The sequence below is a fragment of the Tupaia chinensis genome, unplaced genomic scaffold (genome assembly GCF_000334495.1).
Source record: "Tupaia chinensis unplaced genomic scaffold, TupChi_1.0 Scaffold000234_1, whole genome shotgun sequence".
In the NCBI taxonomy this organism is placed as follows: domain Eukaryota; kingdom Metazoa; phylum Chordata; class Mammalia; order Scandentia; family Tupaiidae; genus Tupaia; species Tupaia belangeri.
Genome location: NW_006159712.1, coordinates 2,776,818 through 2,793,409, shown reverse-complemented (window position 1 = coordinate 2,793,409; position 16,592 = coordinate 2,776,818). Strand labels below are relative to the sequence as shown.

Genomic DNA, 16,592 nt, shown 5'->3' with positions numbered 1-16,592 from the left:
CCACGACAAAACTGCGGCCGCCTAAACAAGGAGATGGGCAGGAGTGAAAGAGGGAGCCCTGCTCTACTCCTTTGCTCCCACTTTCAGTTGGAACTGAATTCAATGTCCCAGACTCCAGGATTCCTGTTGGGGCAACTTCCACCGTCACAGAACCTGGAGAGTCACCTATCTGGCAACCCCACACAAAGGAAGACTTCAGAGGAGTTGCCTGGGGTCAGATACCTTGCCTAGGAGCCAAACCCAGAGAGGAAGGGGAGACACCCAAAGACCTCCCAGCTTGAAAGTGAAGGGGAGGATGCCTCATGTGTAACAGTTTCCATGTGTAGACAATTGGAGGATTACCGAGGTCTCATTCCTAGCTCCATTAAACTCAGAAACTGCCTCTTCTAAGACTGCTCTCATTTTGTGACTCACCGCTCGCCCTGCTGTGTTGGTATGAAAAAGACACCATGTCTTACTGTAGTTCCTAAGGCCACCCTTCATTCATCTGATTCAGACATGGCCCTTGGCCTTCCTTTCCTTTCTTTCTCTCCCACCCTGCCTTGTCTTGCTTTTAAGGGCCTAAAGCTGAACATCTAACAGGTAGCATGTGATTTACCTGTCCACCTAGCCCCATTCAAGAAGTGGGGAATAGCCCAGCAGTGCCAGAGAAATGAATTCTTCTTTGCTGAACTTCACCAAATAAGGAGAGGAGGACCAGAAAACCACTGTGATTAGATTATATGGAAGAGGGTCAAAGATTAAAAATCCGCTGCCTCTCATTATTAGAGGAGGGATGACAGATTCAGACCAGAGCACAAAGGAAAATACATTATTTCAAAACAGGATATGAAACCCAGTCCCAGGCGATTAGTCTCTGTTAAGTAAATTTACTATCTAATCTTTTAACTGTCTCCCGAAATTGCCGGTCCAAGACTCTCTCCCTCCTTAGTGAAAGCTTAACCTTGGGCGGGTGCTGTCATTTGCCCTGAGCTCCCTCAGCCCATTAATGGAATAGGGGTTCATCTCCTGGAGGAGGGGGCCCAGAGGTGGTGGGAGCAGAAGGGTCTGTAGGCCAAACACACCTATAATAAAAACGATGTGTACACCACAGGCTGGCCCAACTGGAGGAAGGACAGGAACAGAGGACAGGGGAAACTCTGCTGACTTTGGTTTCAGAGCCAGCCTTGGGGATCATCCCAGGGAAACTGGACCCTCTTCTTTCCCCCCAGCCCCAAGGGACTCACGTGCCAAAGAATCCCATGCTCTTGGTTTGTTCTCAAACCAGACCAACCTTCAAAGCTTTGATTCTAAATTAATGCTGCTCTGCTGGCCAAATACCGCAGGCCCGCACTGGGGCCCAGAGAGGACAAGATGTGCATTTGGAGGCCAGACAGAATCACGGCACCATCCAGCAACGAGAAAACAAAGAGAAAACAGGACGCAGGGAAGAGGAGGATCTGTTTCTCAGTATCTTTTTTGGCCTGGGTACCACTGTCAACCTGGAGTTTAAGAATCAGAGGCAGATGATACCAAGCCCAAACAACCCCTTCCCTCCTCTATTTAGCAGGAGGAACTCTTTTTTTTTTTTCTTTCTTTGTTTCTATACTTCATTATTTTCTCTTCGTCTGTTTAGTCTAAAAGGCTGAACTACTTCACAAAGAAAGTTCTCTCTAAGAATGAGTTTTCCAGAGAAAGCTCTTCAGACAAGGGTCGTGTGTGCACGGCCTGGAGAATGGGGCATGTGTTTAAGAGGAGCGGGCTGGGGCGGCGCGGGAGTCCCGAAGGATTCCCAAGGTGCTCTGTTTGTGTGATTTATCCCTTCTGGAAAATCCAAACATACAAATGTGCCTGCTGCAAAAGCAAGGGCGGGCGCGGAGACTCAGGCTCCCACACAAAGCTAACCACACACCACTGGCCTTCCCCGGAGGTTTCCTCGTTTTTAACCTCTGCAGGCTTCAAGCAAAACAGATCAAAGGGAGGTGAGCACAGTTTTGCTGGAGATCCGCAGGCGTGATTTCGCTCTCTCCTCAGCCCCCAGCTCGCTCTGCAAAGGACCCAGAGAGAAGAAGAACTGAACAGAGAGGCACTGAACGCTCCTGAGATTTCAGAGCTGGACGTGGCCATCTTGCTCACCAAGGAGCTACAACATTCAACTCCAAGGACCCGCTTCTCCAGAATGGGACACAGCCCTCAGAAGACTCAAATCCTGAATGTTTTTCATCTAATAAGCTTTTGTTCATGGAGATTTCATTCACTGGTCTAGCAAAGAGCTGGACCAGTTCTGCATGCCTTTGAAATTGCAGCCCCCGCACCCTCTCTCCTGCCTAGCGTTCTGTGGAGCGGTGCCCGGGTGACTTGTGTAAAAGCTGATGGAGATGGCAGACAGAGCTACAGACCAGTCCTTGCTCACATCCCACTCCAAAATGACCAAGGGGGGGGACCGCTTTCTGCCGAAGGCTTAAAATTCATGATTTATTTGAGCCTCAAAAACACTCCTGTGAAGTAACTGCTTCTACTTCCATGCCTACATTATACTGAAGAGAATGAGGCACAGAGAGTGTCAGTCCTGGGCAGAGGTCACCCAGCTTACTTCGCAGCAGAGAAAGGATCAGGCTTCAGGGCTGTCTTCCTCCACACTCCAGGCACTTCCCACCTCCCATACTACCTACTGACTGGGCAACATGGCAAGACTTCAGGATGGCCTCAGAACATTCCATGGCTTTGAACCAGTGCTACAAAGCTATGAAGGTAGAAAAACATATATTTGTAAGGATGTGCAGAAACACTATTGATAATGAGAGAAATTTGGGAGGAAAATAATTTTATGGTATTGGTTAAAGTATATCTATCTATACAACAACCACATCACAAAATACATGAGAGTAGGGCTTGGCCCTGTGGCACAGTGTTAAGCACTGTGTATACTAGGCCAGATCCTACACAGTCAACCAAGGTTCAAATCTCCAGTGGCTTGAGGAACATGCTGGGCCTGTGTGCATGCATGCCCAGAATCCTGATGGGATTGAGAAACGCAGGAAGAAGGATTGCAGCGTGACCACACCCCACCAAAGGGTGTGTTCTCTCTTTCTCTGATGAGTGCATGTACCCTTTGGCAATAAAAAAAATAAATAAATAAAAGAGAAATGAAACAAACCAGAAAACACAAGTGTAAAAGAATATTTAATAACAGGGAAAATGTTTGCAATGTAATTTTAAGTGAAAAAAAAAAGTATGATCAAATGCCTATCAAAAGTAAGAGTCATACCCTTTTGGCATGTACAACGCAATACTACGAAGCTATGGAGAAGAATGCTTTACTTCTATATGCATACTGACTTAGAAGGATTTCTTCTTGCTAATTTACATTTCCCAAAAAAATTATTTGTAAAAAGAATAAAAAAACCACTGAAAACAATTATCAATAATTGTTCACAAGGTATTATTTACATATTGTCATAGTATACGATTTGGTCATCATGTGTGTGGTGCCAATATTACATATGAGTAAAGCTGCCCATGTTTATCAACATACATGTAACTGCAACTACACTCAGGTTTATTCATTAATGTGCACCTGACATATTGTGGGCTCCATGCCCAAGGGCTATGCAAGGGGTCAGATTTGGTAAATGGAGAGTCAAAGGGAAGTGTCGATAGGCTCTGAATAGAGACAGACGGAGAAGTCTACACACATCCAGGATCGCAGTGAGGGTTGAGGCCTCCTTGTAAACAATAATGCCAACGCATATGTGGATATTCCACACATAGATCCTCCCTTATGGCCATGAATAAAATAAAATTAGAAAATCGTCAGCCAGTGGAGCCACAAGCAGACTTAATCAGCACGTGTTGATCCCTCCCAACATTCCTGACTTTAATTATTATAGATTGAGTTCAACTGGTTACCCAGGACCCAGGCACAGCTGGCCCCACCCCATCACCTTTTACTATAATAACCATAAGTCTTAATTTCTTCTTCGATCAATAACTCCATGTCTGAATTCTAAAATTCATCATCTGCTCTCATATTCCACTGATAAATGGCTTGAATCAATGTCAGGCACATTATTCTTAGAGCACTGGCTTATTGTATCAGAGACATCTGGTTTCCCAAGAAGCTTCTAGGACCCTGGATATTTAAGGGCACCGAAGACTGGAGCTAAGACAGAAGTCCCATTAACCCTTAGGTGTTCACTTTTAGGTCATGAAGTCCATGAACTGCTGGTGACTGGTCCTTGAAGATACACATACAATTGAGAGTAAGTTATCTAGAAACTTATATAACAATTTGACATTGCCACAATAGTGTACATGATTTTTTCAAAATTTCTAATTGACATGTAATAATTACACATACTTATAGGGTACAATGTGATTATTCAATATATGCATGTGATATTAATTGCCTGTATACAACCTTTCACGGACCACATGCGTGGTTTTATGATTCTTTTCTTTTTTTCTAATTATGTGTCCTTTGAGTATATTTTCTTAAATATAATTTTATGCTTATTTAATCTAATAATTAAATGTCTAGGTTTCTCTTGTATATGTCTTTGATTTTTCTAGTAAGTCTTTTTTTATTTCTTTTTTAATATCATGAATTATTATTTACATTTAATCATTGTACATCTCTATGGACACGATATGTTTTTCAAGGCATGCAGGCAGTACACAGCAAGTCAATTTTATTGTATTTTATAATCGTTTCAGTCAATAAGCTGGAGTTGTTTGTTTTTTGTTTTGCTTTTTTTTCTTTATAGAAAAAAAGTCCATCTACAGAAAGAATTTGAGAAACATTAAGTAGGTTTGGGCCTTTAAGTCATGGGTTTAGTCCTCAAATAATTTTTAATTTAAATTAATGAACTAATTTGCCAGAGGCCACATGCACTTGCCAGAGAAAGTGAGAAAGCATGCCCATGAGGAATGGTTGCACTGTTAATCCCTTTTCCTCTATATCTTCTTTTGGGATTTTGGGCACACATACACAAGCACCCAGTGTGTTTTTCAGGCCGCTGGATCCAAGACTTGAACCTTGCATTCGCTCATGTGGAATCCAATTGCCTTAACCACATGCCACAGGCTGGCTCTGATTTTATTTTTTATGACACAGAGCTTGTGCATGAGAGAGAAAAGAAAGCACACACGCATGCGAGAGAGAGACCAACCCTCTCCAGGGTCCTTCGCACTCCAGCTCCTTAGGATCCTGGGCACATGTGCACATGCCTTGTGTGTTTCCAGGCTAACCCAGGGATCCAAACCCATGGTAGGTCATGTGGCTTCCAGCATCGAAGTTTGGTTTGCTACTAACTATGTCACAGGCTGTGCCTTCTCAGATTTTTTCTTTTAAGAAATAGTTTTGGGACCAGCAGTTGGCGTAATGGCTATGTCGCTGGACTCCCATGTAGTCAACCACAGTTTGAGTCCTGGACCCAGTGGCTTCAACTCATGCTGGGTGCATGTGTGCCCCAAAGTCAGAGAGAATGCAGCAGAAGGGATTGTGGTATGGCCATCCCCCCGGGGGGCTGATTTCTCACTTTATGTCTCTCTGTCTCTCTCTGTCTTTTTGGAGAGTGCACGCACCCTATAGCAAAAAACCTCTCAAAAAAAAAAAAAAAAGAAAAGAAAAGAAAAAAGAAGTATTTTTGCCAGAGTATGAATGCATTTGGCAGCCAAAGAGAGAAGAAAGCACTCCCTAAAAGAATGTGGTCATGTACAATCCTTCCTATCATTTTTCCATCTTCATCAGAATTTTGGGCTGGTACACACATACACATGACCACTGCGTTTTTCAAGCCTCCAGGGCTGGGATTCAAACAGCTGTAGGCCATGTATGATTCAGCTCCCTTAATCACTAGGCTACTGGGCGGGCTCTCAGATTTTTTTTTTTAAACTTTTTACTATAGGTAGGGTGAGTGCACTCACCAGAGACAGAGAGAGAAAAGGAAAGTGAAAAAGCATCCCCGCAGGGAGGATGGCCACATTGCAACCTCTCCTCCATTCTCCTCTTGGGATTTTGGGCATTCGTGAACGTGCGCCCAGCATGTTTCTCAAGCCGCCAGGTCCAGGCTCGAACCACACAGATAGCTATGTGAGATCCAGTCACCTTAACCTCCATGTCACTTCCTGACCTAGGTATTTTTTTATGAATGGAGATAAGCAAGAGTTGAATAGAGCTGGCATTTGGGGTATGGCTTTGTCTTTGCGATAAAACATCTCTTGAGTGGCATCTGGAAGAAACATGAGGCCCTTTGAAGAATCTCTTTGGACTAAGCTGATAAGAGGTCAATGAACTGAGAGTATGAAACATAACCCAGAATTTTAGAATAATCCAGCGTGATACAAAATATCAGAATTATTATTTTGTGCTGAGAGACTCCTGATTATTCTATCGGCTTTAATATGTTCATTTCAAACACAGTCCTTATCCCCAGTGCACCCTGCTGCATTGTCATTTCACGGAAACTTTTTGGTCTGCATAATTGTACCCAGCAACATTAAACATTTTATTTAAAGCAACCTGTGCTACACGAAAATGTGTATAAAAATAGAGGGCGGAGGATAAGATATTGCAACCCACAGCTTTGGTTTCCTTGTTTGGTTTCCTTCAGGAAGGGATAATCATGCATTTTAAGCCACATGATCTAAATAGGGGATAATCAAAACTGAAAGGCGAGAAGTGGTCGTACTGTGACCAAGAGACCTGGGTGAATTGAGGTCCTGTCTTGAATCAAATTGCCATTCACATTTGAGATGGATTTGACCATCCAAAGGCTAAGTCAGACTTCCTGATATCTACTGGCTCCAGAAATCTAAACGATCAAAAGCATCGCTCTCTGTGCAATAAATGCTTCTCACTTTGGAGAGATCTCACAAGCCTTATCCCCCAGGTAAGCGCCCCAAGATTACCTAAAGCCAGGGATTTCCCTGTCTGGTGCCAATTTATCTTTTCACATAAATCAATAGTAGGTTAGTGCTACAGTGTTCTTCACCTAAGCCCTGCAATCCCTTCCCTTAGGATAGAAGAAAATATCTTTTTCATCAGAAATACAGCAAATCCTAAGTGGACTCTGAGATTGTCTTGCTTCTCTGAGGTTAAGATTCTTTCTGAGGGTGGCACACAGAGGTAGAAAAGGACAAAGGCCTGGGGTCTAGTACTGCCCTTGTACCTCTCAGCTGTGGGCCTCACTGTTTCCTCATCTGCAAAATGGGTTAGCTAACTCCTGGGATTACCATAAAAATTAAATTATAATGCATGTAAAACAGTACTTGGCACATAGTAAATATTAGCTGCTATAATTATTTACTCATCTTAAAGGGCATACCATTTCCAAAAGGCTTTTTAAGGTGTGTGATATAAGCGGAGAATCACAGCAAATTTTTCCTTTCTCAAAAGGACCAAATCCCCCAAATCTGAGTCTTGGGTCAAAACTACATTTGGATATCATTACCACATGAAAAAGAGACCAAGAAAGAAAGCAGTGGGCCAGGTGCTGGCACAGTGGTAACACAACTGGATCCACAAGGAAAAGGTCCTGAGTTCACAGCCCGGGACCTCTCTGGGCACACTGGGTAAGTGCAACACCTGTGATCCAGACCAGCTGAGATGGAGAGTGGATCGGACTGTGTAGACACAGCACTGGCACTGTGGGTGCCTGTCTCTGTCTGTCTTTGTGTATCTCTCTCATGGAAGAAAGGGATAAAAACTTAAAGGGTGAGAAATGGGTTGAGGTCTGTCCTGATAGGGCTTTTTCTGTACTGCACATTGTTGGAAACACCACACAGAGTAACACTGTGGTTTTGGCTTACCGATAGGACTACTGGTTAGATCTGTGAGAACAACTAAAAGCATGAAAGCTCTCATGATAATTTCATTACACAGGTCTTGCCATATCCTGCAGATCATGGACTGTCTTTATGTGATGGCTTAGGGACAAATATGACGTGAACTCATTCATGTTAAAAGGGGGTGACAGAATCTGAACACCAGGAAGACCCATCCACGCCAAAAGTGACCCTAAAGGAAATTACCTGAAGAAATTAGATCCCAGTGATCCTTAGTGGGCATTTTTTGAAGCTAACACTATGTCCATAATTCAAGTGGAGATAAAGGAAGCCCCAATGAAAGAATTGCAGTAAGGCTGACAGTGCAACTGTGGATTAAGCACCGGTTCCTTTACAAAGGGCTATCTTGAAGATAAATCTTGACTTAAGCTTTGGAAGAACTAAGGTGGTGACCTTGATGGGCAGTGTGGAAAGAATCACATGTGAAATTCCTTAAATAACAACTTACTGAGTTAAAAAAAAAAAAAAAAGAATGAGCAATGGAGAATTTGATAGCAAAAATAATGGACAAAAGAAGGACAAACATTGTAAAATGTACATGTAAAAAATTTGACTTTGAGTACTATAAATTTAAAACAATAATAATGGAACTTAAGAAACATTCCCAGGGGATGGGCCAGCAGGTGGTGTGGTGGTTAAGGTGCTAAACTCCCTCATGGCTTACTGTGGTTAGAGTCCTGAACTGGCAGCATGGAAAATCATGCTAGGTGTGTGCCCAAAATTCTGAGAGAATGGAAGAGAAGGGATTGTGGGAGTGATTTCTCATTTTCCTTCTCTCTGTCTTCCTGTCTGGTGAGTGCACATGTCCTATGGAAAAACAAGAACAAAAACAAAAACAAAACTAAACCAAAAAATCCCCAGAGGGAGACAGGCAGAGATCTCAAGTGAATTTCAAGTGCCAGCGAACCTGAGTAGGGTAAGAGCTTGGTTTTGGAACTGGCTGGGTTGTCAGTGCCTGGTGCAGAGCTCCTCAAATTGCATCACCCTCTGTAACAAGGGAACTGGTTATTCAATCTGCATTCCTAAATGAGAACCAGCTACCCCATCTGAATTGCCCAAATTCAATTAAGTCACCTGGCATGCTTCCTGTCAATACTCTCTCTCTTGGCTGGCTTTGTCTTTTAACCGTTATCGCCTCTGATCGTCATGAAGTCAGGGGCGGCCAAGCTGTCTGTCTACAGCCAACACCAGAAGAAAGCTTTTCCTGGGCCAGCGAAGTAACAAGGTGAGGCTGCATGGGGCCCAATGACCTCTTGCTTGGGAAACATCAGGGTGGCTCTGCAAACCAGTGTGCTGCTTTTCCAAGAGGAGCGATCCCTTTTCCACTGTTTTCTACTCCTTAATGGGCTATTTCTAGAATTCAAGAAAATAACTGGAATATGAGGCTACCTTCCAGTTTGGTGTTGATATACAAGTTCCTGGGGTAATCGTGCACACCTCCGCCACATCTCGGACTTCAGTGGACTTACCAGCTCAGGGGCTTGTTAAACATGCAGATTCTTGTTAGGGTAAGGCCTCCAATTCTGTACTTTCAAGCACCCAAGGGTGTATAACAATAAATTTAAATAATGATTTGGAAACATCACACATGGAGAGAAATACTGAGGAAAGCAAGGAGAAGTGACTAAAAAAGCCACCTCATAGAATTATAGAGACTTGACCCCCAACTGTCCTCACAACCAAAAAACAAGAATCCCTGAAGGTCGGGAATGTTCGGTGTTTCTGCTGCCACCTGGGCTCTGCGGCTTGCAGGAAGAGTTCAATTCTTGGGTGGGGAACTAACCTGTAGCTAGTGTTTGTCCACTCATGCTTTTTCGACATAGAAAAAGGACCTAGCTCTGTAGCTGTCATGTGAGCTGAACTAGGACTAGGCCATCCAGGTGTTTTTCTGGACTTTGTAAGATCTTGGGTATGGAATGAAGTGGGCTTCAGCCATTTCTGAATGGGCAAGCCAGAGGCAGGGGCTTTGTTTCTGGCGAGGGGGATCTGTAGCCTGGTGAGCAAGAACAGACGAGAAAGGGGACTGTGGTGGTAGGGTTAGTCTGTGGGTGGACTCCCCACTATTCCTGTCCCTGTTTTTTACTGCAACCACCCTCAATTTTGTAAGTAGGACCACTCATCCCTGGTTTCCTTTCTCATGCAGGAATGGGTGGAATCTGTGGTCTTCAGATTAGCCAATCAGAGTTTCTCATTCTGTGTCCCACAGCTCGGATGGAGCAGATGAGAGTGTATTTGTAGAAATGCTGGAACAACTGGATGCTGGAGGAGTGAGGCATGGAGTCATAGTGACCAACTTGCCTTGGCAAGGGGTGCATCTGTCTGCAGATGAAGCCAATGCAGAGAAAACTACCGTAGGAGGGGAGAGGGAGAGAGAGGGAAAGGGCAAGACAGGAGAGAGGAAGAGAGAAACGGCTGGTGGTTGAGTCTGATGCCCTGATGAAATCATGCATATCTGCCATCCTGCTAAGATCCCGCCTGTGGACTCCGGGCTTTTCAGACTATGCCAATCATCTCTTTTCTAAGTAAACTCAGACATGCTCTTTCTAAAATGGTGATGTAGAGACCTAACCACACAGCCAGACCTTTCACATGACATGTCTGGTCTTACATGGAAAAGCTATTTTCACTTTTTTTTTTCATGTACAAGATGCTGACCGTGACACTTCTTAAAAGGTATATATCCAGTTTAGGGCAACAGAAGACATAATATCTCATCCTTTTTCACAATTCTTCATTTCTACATTTGAATCTCTGACAGGGCTAGCGGCTACGTGGGAAATTCCGGGATGCACAGCCAGAATAAGGAACTCTATACGATAGAGGAGGCGGCCGAGACCATGGCAGGTGAGTCAATCTGCTCGAGGCTCCTCACCGAGGCCCCTCCATCAGTGAAGGAGTCGTCACGCACTGCAAGTCAGTGCTGTGGATGAGGGGAAGTACACATTTGCACTGGAAGAAGGCCCTTTTCTCCAGGTCACCGCAGCCCTCCTCCTCTGGCATGGGAAGGTGGCTCTCAGCCTACAATGGCATCTGGAGGGGAAGGCGCTCACCATGTTCATCAGCCAGAAAACCGGTGTTCAAGATCCCCCCCCACCCCCGCAATTCCCAGTGCCCTTGCCCACTCTGCCTGTGCACAACTTTCCCTCCTTCATCATCGCATGCTGGCCTGGGCTCTGCCAGACGTGCTACGGGCATGGCCCTCTGCGTCTGTGCTGGCTTGGTTTTTCTCCACCAGTAAGCAGCAGAGGTCTAGCACGGGTGTGGTCAGAAGGACGTGGGTTCAGCGTGACTCTCACTTATCGCTGTGACTGGGCAAATGGCCACCTCTCTACGGCTCAGGTTGCTCACCTATGCAACGGGACATAATAGAGCAGGCCTTGCAGGGCTTTTGCAGACGACTGAGATACATGTAACGCCTTTGGTCTGGCTCTCACTAACGACAGTACACATTGTTAATAGGAGCTAATATTTACTTAGCACAGAGGCTGTCAGCACATCATTTCGTGGACACTCATCCTCAGCTCTCTGTCTGATTCTACCTGTATTCAACAGCTACTTCAAGTCCTGCCGTCCCCCTTCATCTTTAATCCTGACCACTCCAGTCCTCTCTCCCTACTCTCTCTACTCTGGATTCTCTTGCAGGAGCATGCAGGAGTCCTTTACGTTCATCATGTTCAGTTATCCCATCCATTTTCACACTCAGGCTATCTGGACCATCTTGCTTTCTGTTCATGCTAGTCTTCCCTCCCGTACGGCCTAGTAGTCAATCCCAGGAGCTTCGGGGTCAATCAGTTCTGGTTTCAAATCCTCGCTCTTTACTGTGTCTCCTTTAAAATGTAATTTAACCTCTCAGTCTCAGTGTCCTCATCAGTTGGATGGTAATAATAACCCTTACCTCTCGAGGTCATTGAGCACACTACAGGAAATGCTGCATACAGAGTGCTAGGCACCGTTGTTCAGCAAGTGCACGCAGCAAAGCCCTACCCTTGCTAATATAATTAGAGCCGTAGCTGCAAGTGCACCTAGCTCGCGGCCTCACACCTGGTAGGAGCTCAGTTGATCTTAACCCAGAGGCATTTCCTTCTCCCTGGCTGCCTGTGCTGTCCCACAGTCTCCACAAGGTGGCAACCTATCCATGATAGAGGAAGCTTCTATTTCCAGAACAGAGAAGATAAAATGATTTCTTATGGAATATATAGATGACTTATTTTTCTTTTTGCCTTTCAGTGGTAGGTAGGTGGGAAAGAACTAAAAATCCTTGCAGGCTCCTGGTTCCATTTTCCATTGGTTTACTGTCCGTATGCACTGGGCCAGCAGGGAGAGGCTGAAGCAGATTAAAGTCAACTGCACTTTGAGGGGTTCTCTCTTGAATGTGGTGGGCACCAATGCCCTCACTTTCCCAACCAGACTCCATCAAAAAGCCTGCTGGGCTCAGGAATCCCCCCAGCAGGTTCCCATCCTGCAGCTGTGTAGGCATCAGGAAGGCTGACGGAGGGTACCATATACATAGCTAGGGTAACTGTTTTGGCCCTGTCTCACCTGGTTTTAAAACAGGAAGCCCCATATCCTAGAAACTCCTTTAGTCCTAGACCAGTGGGGCAGCTGGCCACCACGGGGCACCTCTGCCATGATCCTACTCTAACACAGATGTGGCTTTCCTTTCTCAATGACATGGGTACAATTTACCAAGGCCCTAGAATTCCATAATTTTATATTTGGAAAGGACCACAGACAAGACTCAGTTTCCCCAGCATGGGGAGAATGGAATAATAGACTTGCCTGGGTCTCATGGCTGGGCGGGGGAAGGATCCAGAACCTCGAGTCTCATCCTCAGCTCTTTTATAGGGCACCTGTCCACTTGGGACCATGGGGTAGAGAAGGAGGACTGTCTGGCTTCCAGACATTCCCTCAATGGTGCTTTTGAAAAATAGCAACCAGGGCTGAGTGTGCCCGGGGAGACTAGGAGATTTAACTGAAATCGAGGTTCTGCCAGAGTACTCAGAGAGCAGTCAATGTGCTCTACATACTATACACACATATATGATGGTAAGGGGTGGGATGTAAAGTTAGCCTGGATGGAAGCCTTCAGGATATTACCCAGGCAGGCTGGAGAAGGCTCCACGGGGAGATTCCCCAGGGCCTAGCCAGGCTAGAATTGAGCCATCAAAGCCTTCCTGGATTTTGCGCCAGAGAAAAGAATGCAGCGACCTTCCCCTGGAATCTCTCTGGCACTCTCCCTGTCTCAGCCTTGCCAGCTGTCTGCCCTCACCATTCACTTCAGAAAGCCAAATTTTTTGAATTTATTTTCATTAGCAAATCCCGCTGAAGCAAACTCCTGCTCTCAACATTACTGGACATTTACATCTCCACAGTCACAGGCCCAGCACTAAGTTGATTTGCCTCCGAGACACACCACTGAATTCAAGGGTTTTATTAGAAAGCTAAACTGAATTCAGGAAAGCTCTGCAAAACAAAATAGAATGTCTCCTTTAAAGAAGGCGGCAAATCTATACATGATTGAATACAGTAAGTATACATCTTCATGAAGGGATCTTTTTGTTTGAAAATCCTCACAAAACAAAATTCTTGTCAGTAACAGGAACTTAAATATTGATTTTTTTTTTTTTTTAAAGAAACAAGCTCGACAGAGAATGGAAGTCTATGCATGAAGAAGGAACAAATGCAAGCGATTCTTCACAGCAGAAGATGGCTCAGGCATTGCCACCTGAAAGGAACCTGCTAGAAGCACAGTCCAGAGACATCTATTTAACCTCCAGTGGGATCCACCATTCTTGTCTCCCTCCTCAGGGTCAGTAAAAAGAGCCCAACCCAGGAAAGAATGTGTAGCGACAAGTTCCAGCAAACCTCTCTGCATATAATTAATATAATTCTGAATGTTCTAGTGTATGCTAAAAGAACAAGACAGATCAGAGTTACAACCAACACCCACAACAATGGAAAAAGCAGTGCAAACCAATGCACAGCTGTCTGGGCAAAAGCCCTGGAAAAGTAAGGGGTGGCTGCTGGCCACTGCCCCAGAGTAGCACTAAAGTTGGGGGACCAGAAGAATGCTAAGAGACAGATATGCAGCTGAGGGAGCTGGAGTTTCTCCAGGGCTGGGACCCTGGACAGGCTGCTCACCTGCCTGAGGTTTGACTTCCTCCTTGGCAAGGTGATGGGTCAGGCCCTCTGATGTCCCTTCTGTCTCTATAGTCCTGCGGATAAAGATGCAGTAGGCACACCAGAGCCAAGGGGCTAAGCAGAGTAGACAAGAAAGAGTAGGTCCACCCATGCAGATTCCACAGCCGCTGCTTGCTATGTGGGTTTGGAGCAGTGTCCCGTCCTTGAACCAAGTCTTTAGATTCTTAGCTCATTTTTTCTAAAGATGTGAGAGGGGCTGGGCTGGGCTAATGAACTGATGACCGTCTGACACCCTGGGTTTCCAGGTAAGGACCTGTCAGGACGCCCGTCTCCTGCCCTCGGCAACTCGGTCTCACCAAGTGTCTTGGTTAAGGGCCACGTTCTCTTCCGACAATCTCTTCTCTCATCCTGCCTCCTCTCCTGCCCAGGCAATGAAGGAGAGAGCTAAGGGGCATGGGAAGAAACTCCAGCCCCATCTCTGAAACATTTGCAGAAGGCCTTTGTCATTATGGGAGGCATTTTGTCTGTTTGTTTTAGGCGATTCCAATCATGTGACTGTCTCTCCATTCTATTTCACTTCCACGTTGAGGAGTCCAGCTCTCCCTACCTCCCATACACCCACTGCACAGCTCTAAATGCAGTATCTTTGTTAAATTTGAAAAGAATAAAAATATTTCAAAAAGTTTTCTTTCTCTCGTGAGTGTGAGAGACAAAGACAAAAAGAGAGAGTGAGAGAAAGGCGGGGAGAGAGAGAAAGACAAGCAGCTCCGATGGGCTTTACCCCCAGTCTTTCCAACCTTTCCAGCCAGCCAGGATCGTAGACATGTGTATGTGGACTGCACGGTGGGACTGGGAACCGAACCCATGATCTACATGTGATCTACATCACTTGAATCGTGCATTATCATTGTGCCAACAAGCCAGCCCAAGAATCTAAATTTTTAAGACAACCATGTCTCTGCCTCAGCTGAGGGCAACAGTCTCAAGAGAGAGTCAGGAGACCTGGAAACCGCGACTGCAATAGGCCCTGTCCCTCTCGGGTGGTTTGGTACTCGTGTCCCTCTGTTTGCCTCTGGTTCAGCCCGGAAGGACACACTCTGAGGAGGCTTTAAGGAAAAATGAAGCTCAGCAGCACTTCAGTCTCTCCTTGGAGGATACTGGATGGGATCTAGCATTAACATGGTGCCTGTCACTTGGCGACTGTTGGCTCAAGTGTGCAGGTCATGCCAGGCCCTGCACTGAACAATGTATACATGCTGTCCCTCCACTTGTCACTGCTGCCTTCTGAGAGGGATGCTGACATCTCTACTCTGAAAGAGGAAAGTGAAGCTCAGAGAGGTAGAGGAATTTATCCAGGATCACACAGCTAGCTACTGGCACCACCAGAACATGCTCTGATGAGACTCTCTTAGAGTGCTTGCCTCCCAAGGGGGTGAGCTAACTAAATTAATTAAGACTAGCCAGTATTTGTGTGAGTGGTTGTGTGAGGGACTGAGCTGACAGTTTCATAAAAATTGTCTTCCTTGTCCTTCCAAAAGGCTTATAAAGAGATCCTATTGAGTCCCCATGTTGGAGTTGCAGTGACTGAGCTCAGGGGACTTGGGACAAAGTGGTAGGGCTAGGGCTGGAATCACTCCAGAGTCCTGTCCTCCCCAGCATACGTAGGGACCTGCCTGGCAGCTGAAGCTTGGGGGGACCCACAGCTCCAGCATGTGCCACATGGCCTGAGCCCTCTGGAAGGCCAGGCTTGGTCAGGGCCTGATGAACAGAGGCTGCTGCCTTGTCCTTTTCTAGCAGCAAACCCTAGCTCAGGCTGGGCGTGCCAGCTGCAGCCAATGCTTTCCCGTGGTGACCCGTCCAGGCAAACCAGGAAGAGTCCCAGCCTCCTGTCAGTGTGTTGCCTGGGACCCCATGAAGACCCTTTCCTATCTTCCTAGCAGATAGACTGTTTTTTTTTTTTTGTTAGTTTGTTTTGTATTTTTAGCAAGATTTTTTGTTGTTGTTGCCATAGGGTGCATGTGCTTGCCAGACAGACAGAGAGAGAGAGAGAGAGAGAGAGAGAGAGAAATCACCACCTGGGGGCATGGCCACACCACAATCCCTTCTCCATTTTCCTCTTGGGATTTTGGGTATACATGCACACATGCCCAGAGTGAGTTTCAGGCCTCCAGGTCTAGGACTCAAAACGTAGTCAGCCATGTGAAAATCCAGCACCTTAACCACTATGCCACCTGCTGGCCCCAGGCAGACTGTTTTTTTTTTTTTGAGAGATTTTCGCTATAGGGCGTGTACGCTCGCCAGCCAGACAGAGAGAGACAGAGAGACAGAAAGCGAGAAATCACCTCCCAGGGGGGAGGGCCACGCCGCAATCCCTTCTCCTCCATTCTCCTCTCAGGATCTTGGGCACGCACGCACACAAGCCCGGTGTGAGTTTTAAGCCACCAGGTCCGGGACGCGAACCACGGTCGACTACATGGGAGTCCAGCGACATAGCCATTATGCTAACTGCTGGTTCCCCCAGGCAGACTGTTTTTAAGGGCCTGCCCCAGATGCCTGAAAGGAGAATGCTTTCTTCTCAGAGTGGTTGCCCCTGCCTGCCCTTCGTGCAGACGCCACTGGACTTC

The 16,592-nt window shown here is 45.9% G+C and overlaps 1 protein-coding gene and 1 non-coding gene across 6 annotated transcripts in view; one reads left to right on the top strand and one right to left on the bottom strand.

The window, feature by feature from the left end:
- Window positions 1-16,592, bottom strand: part of SLIT3 (slit guidance ligand 3) — a 782,476-nt gene that overhangs the window by 323,258 nt on the left and 442,626 nt on the right. The gene's annotated exons all lie outside the window — the stretch shown is intronic.
- Window positions 7,708-7,837, top strand: LOC114007790 (small nucleolar RNA SNORA18). Its single transcript, XR_003549378.1, has one exon. It is a non-coding gene; the product is annotated as a small nucleolar RNA SNORA18 (small nucleolar RNA).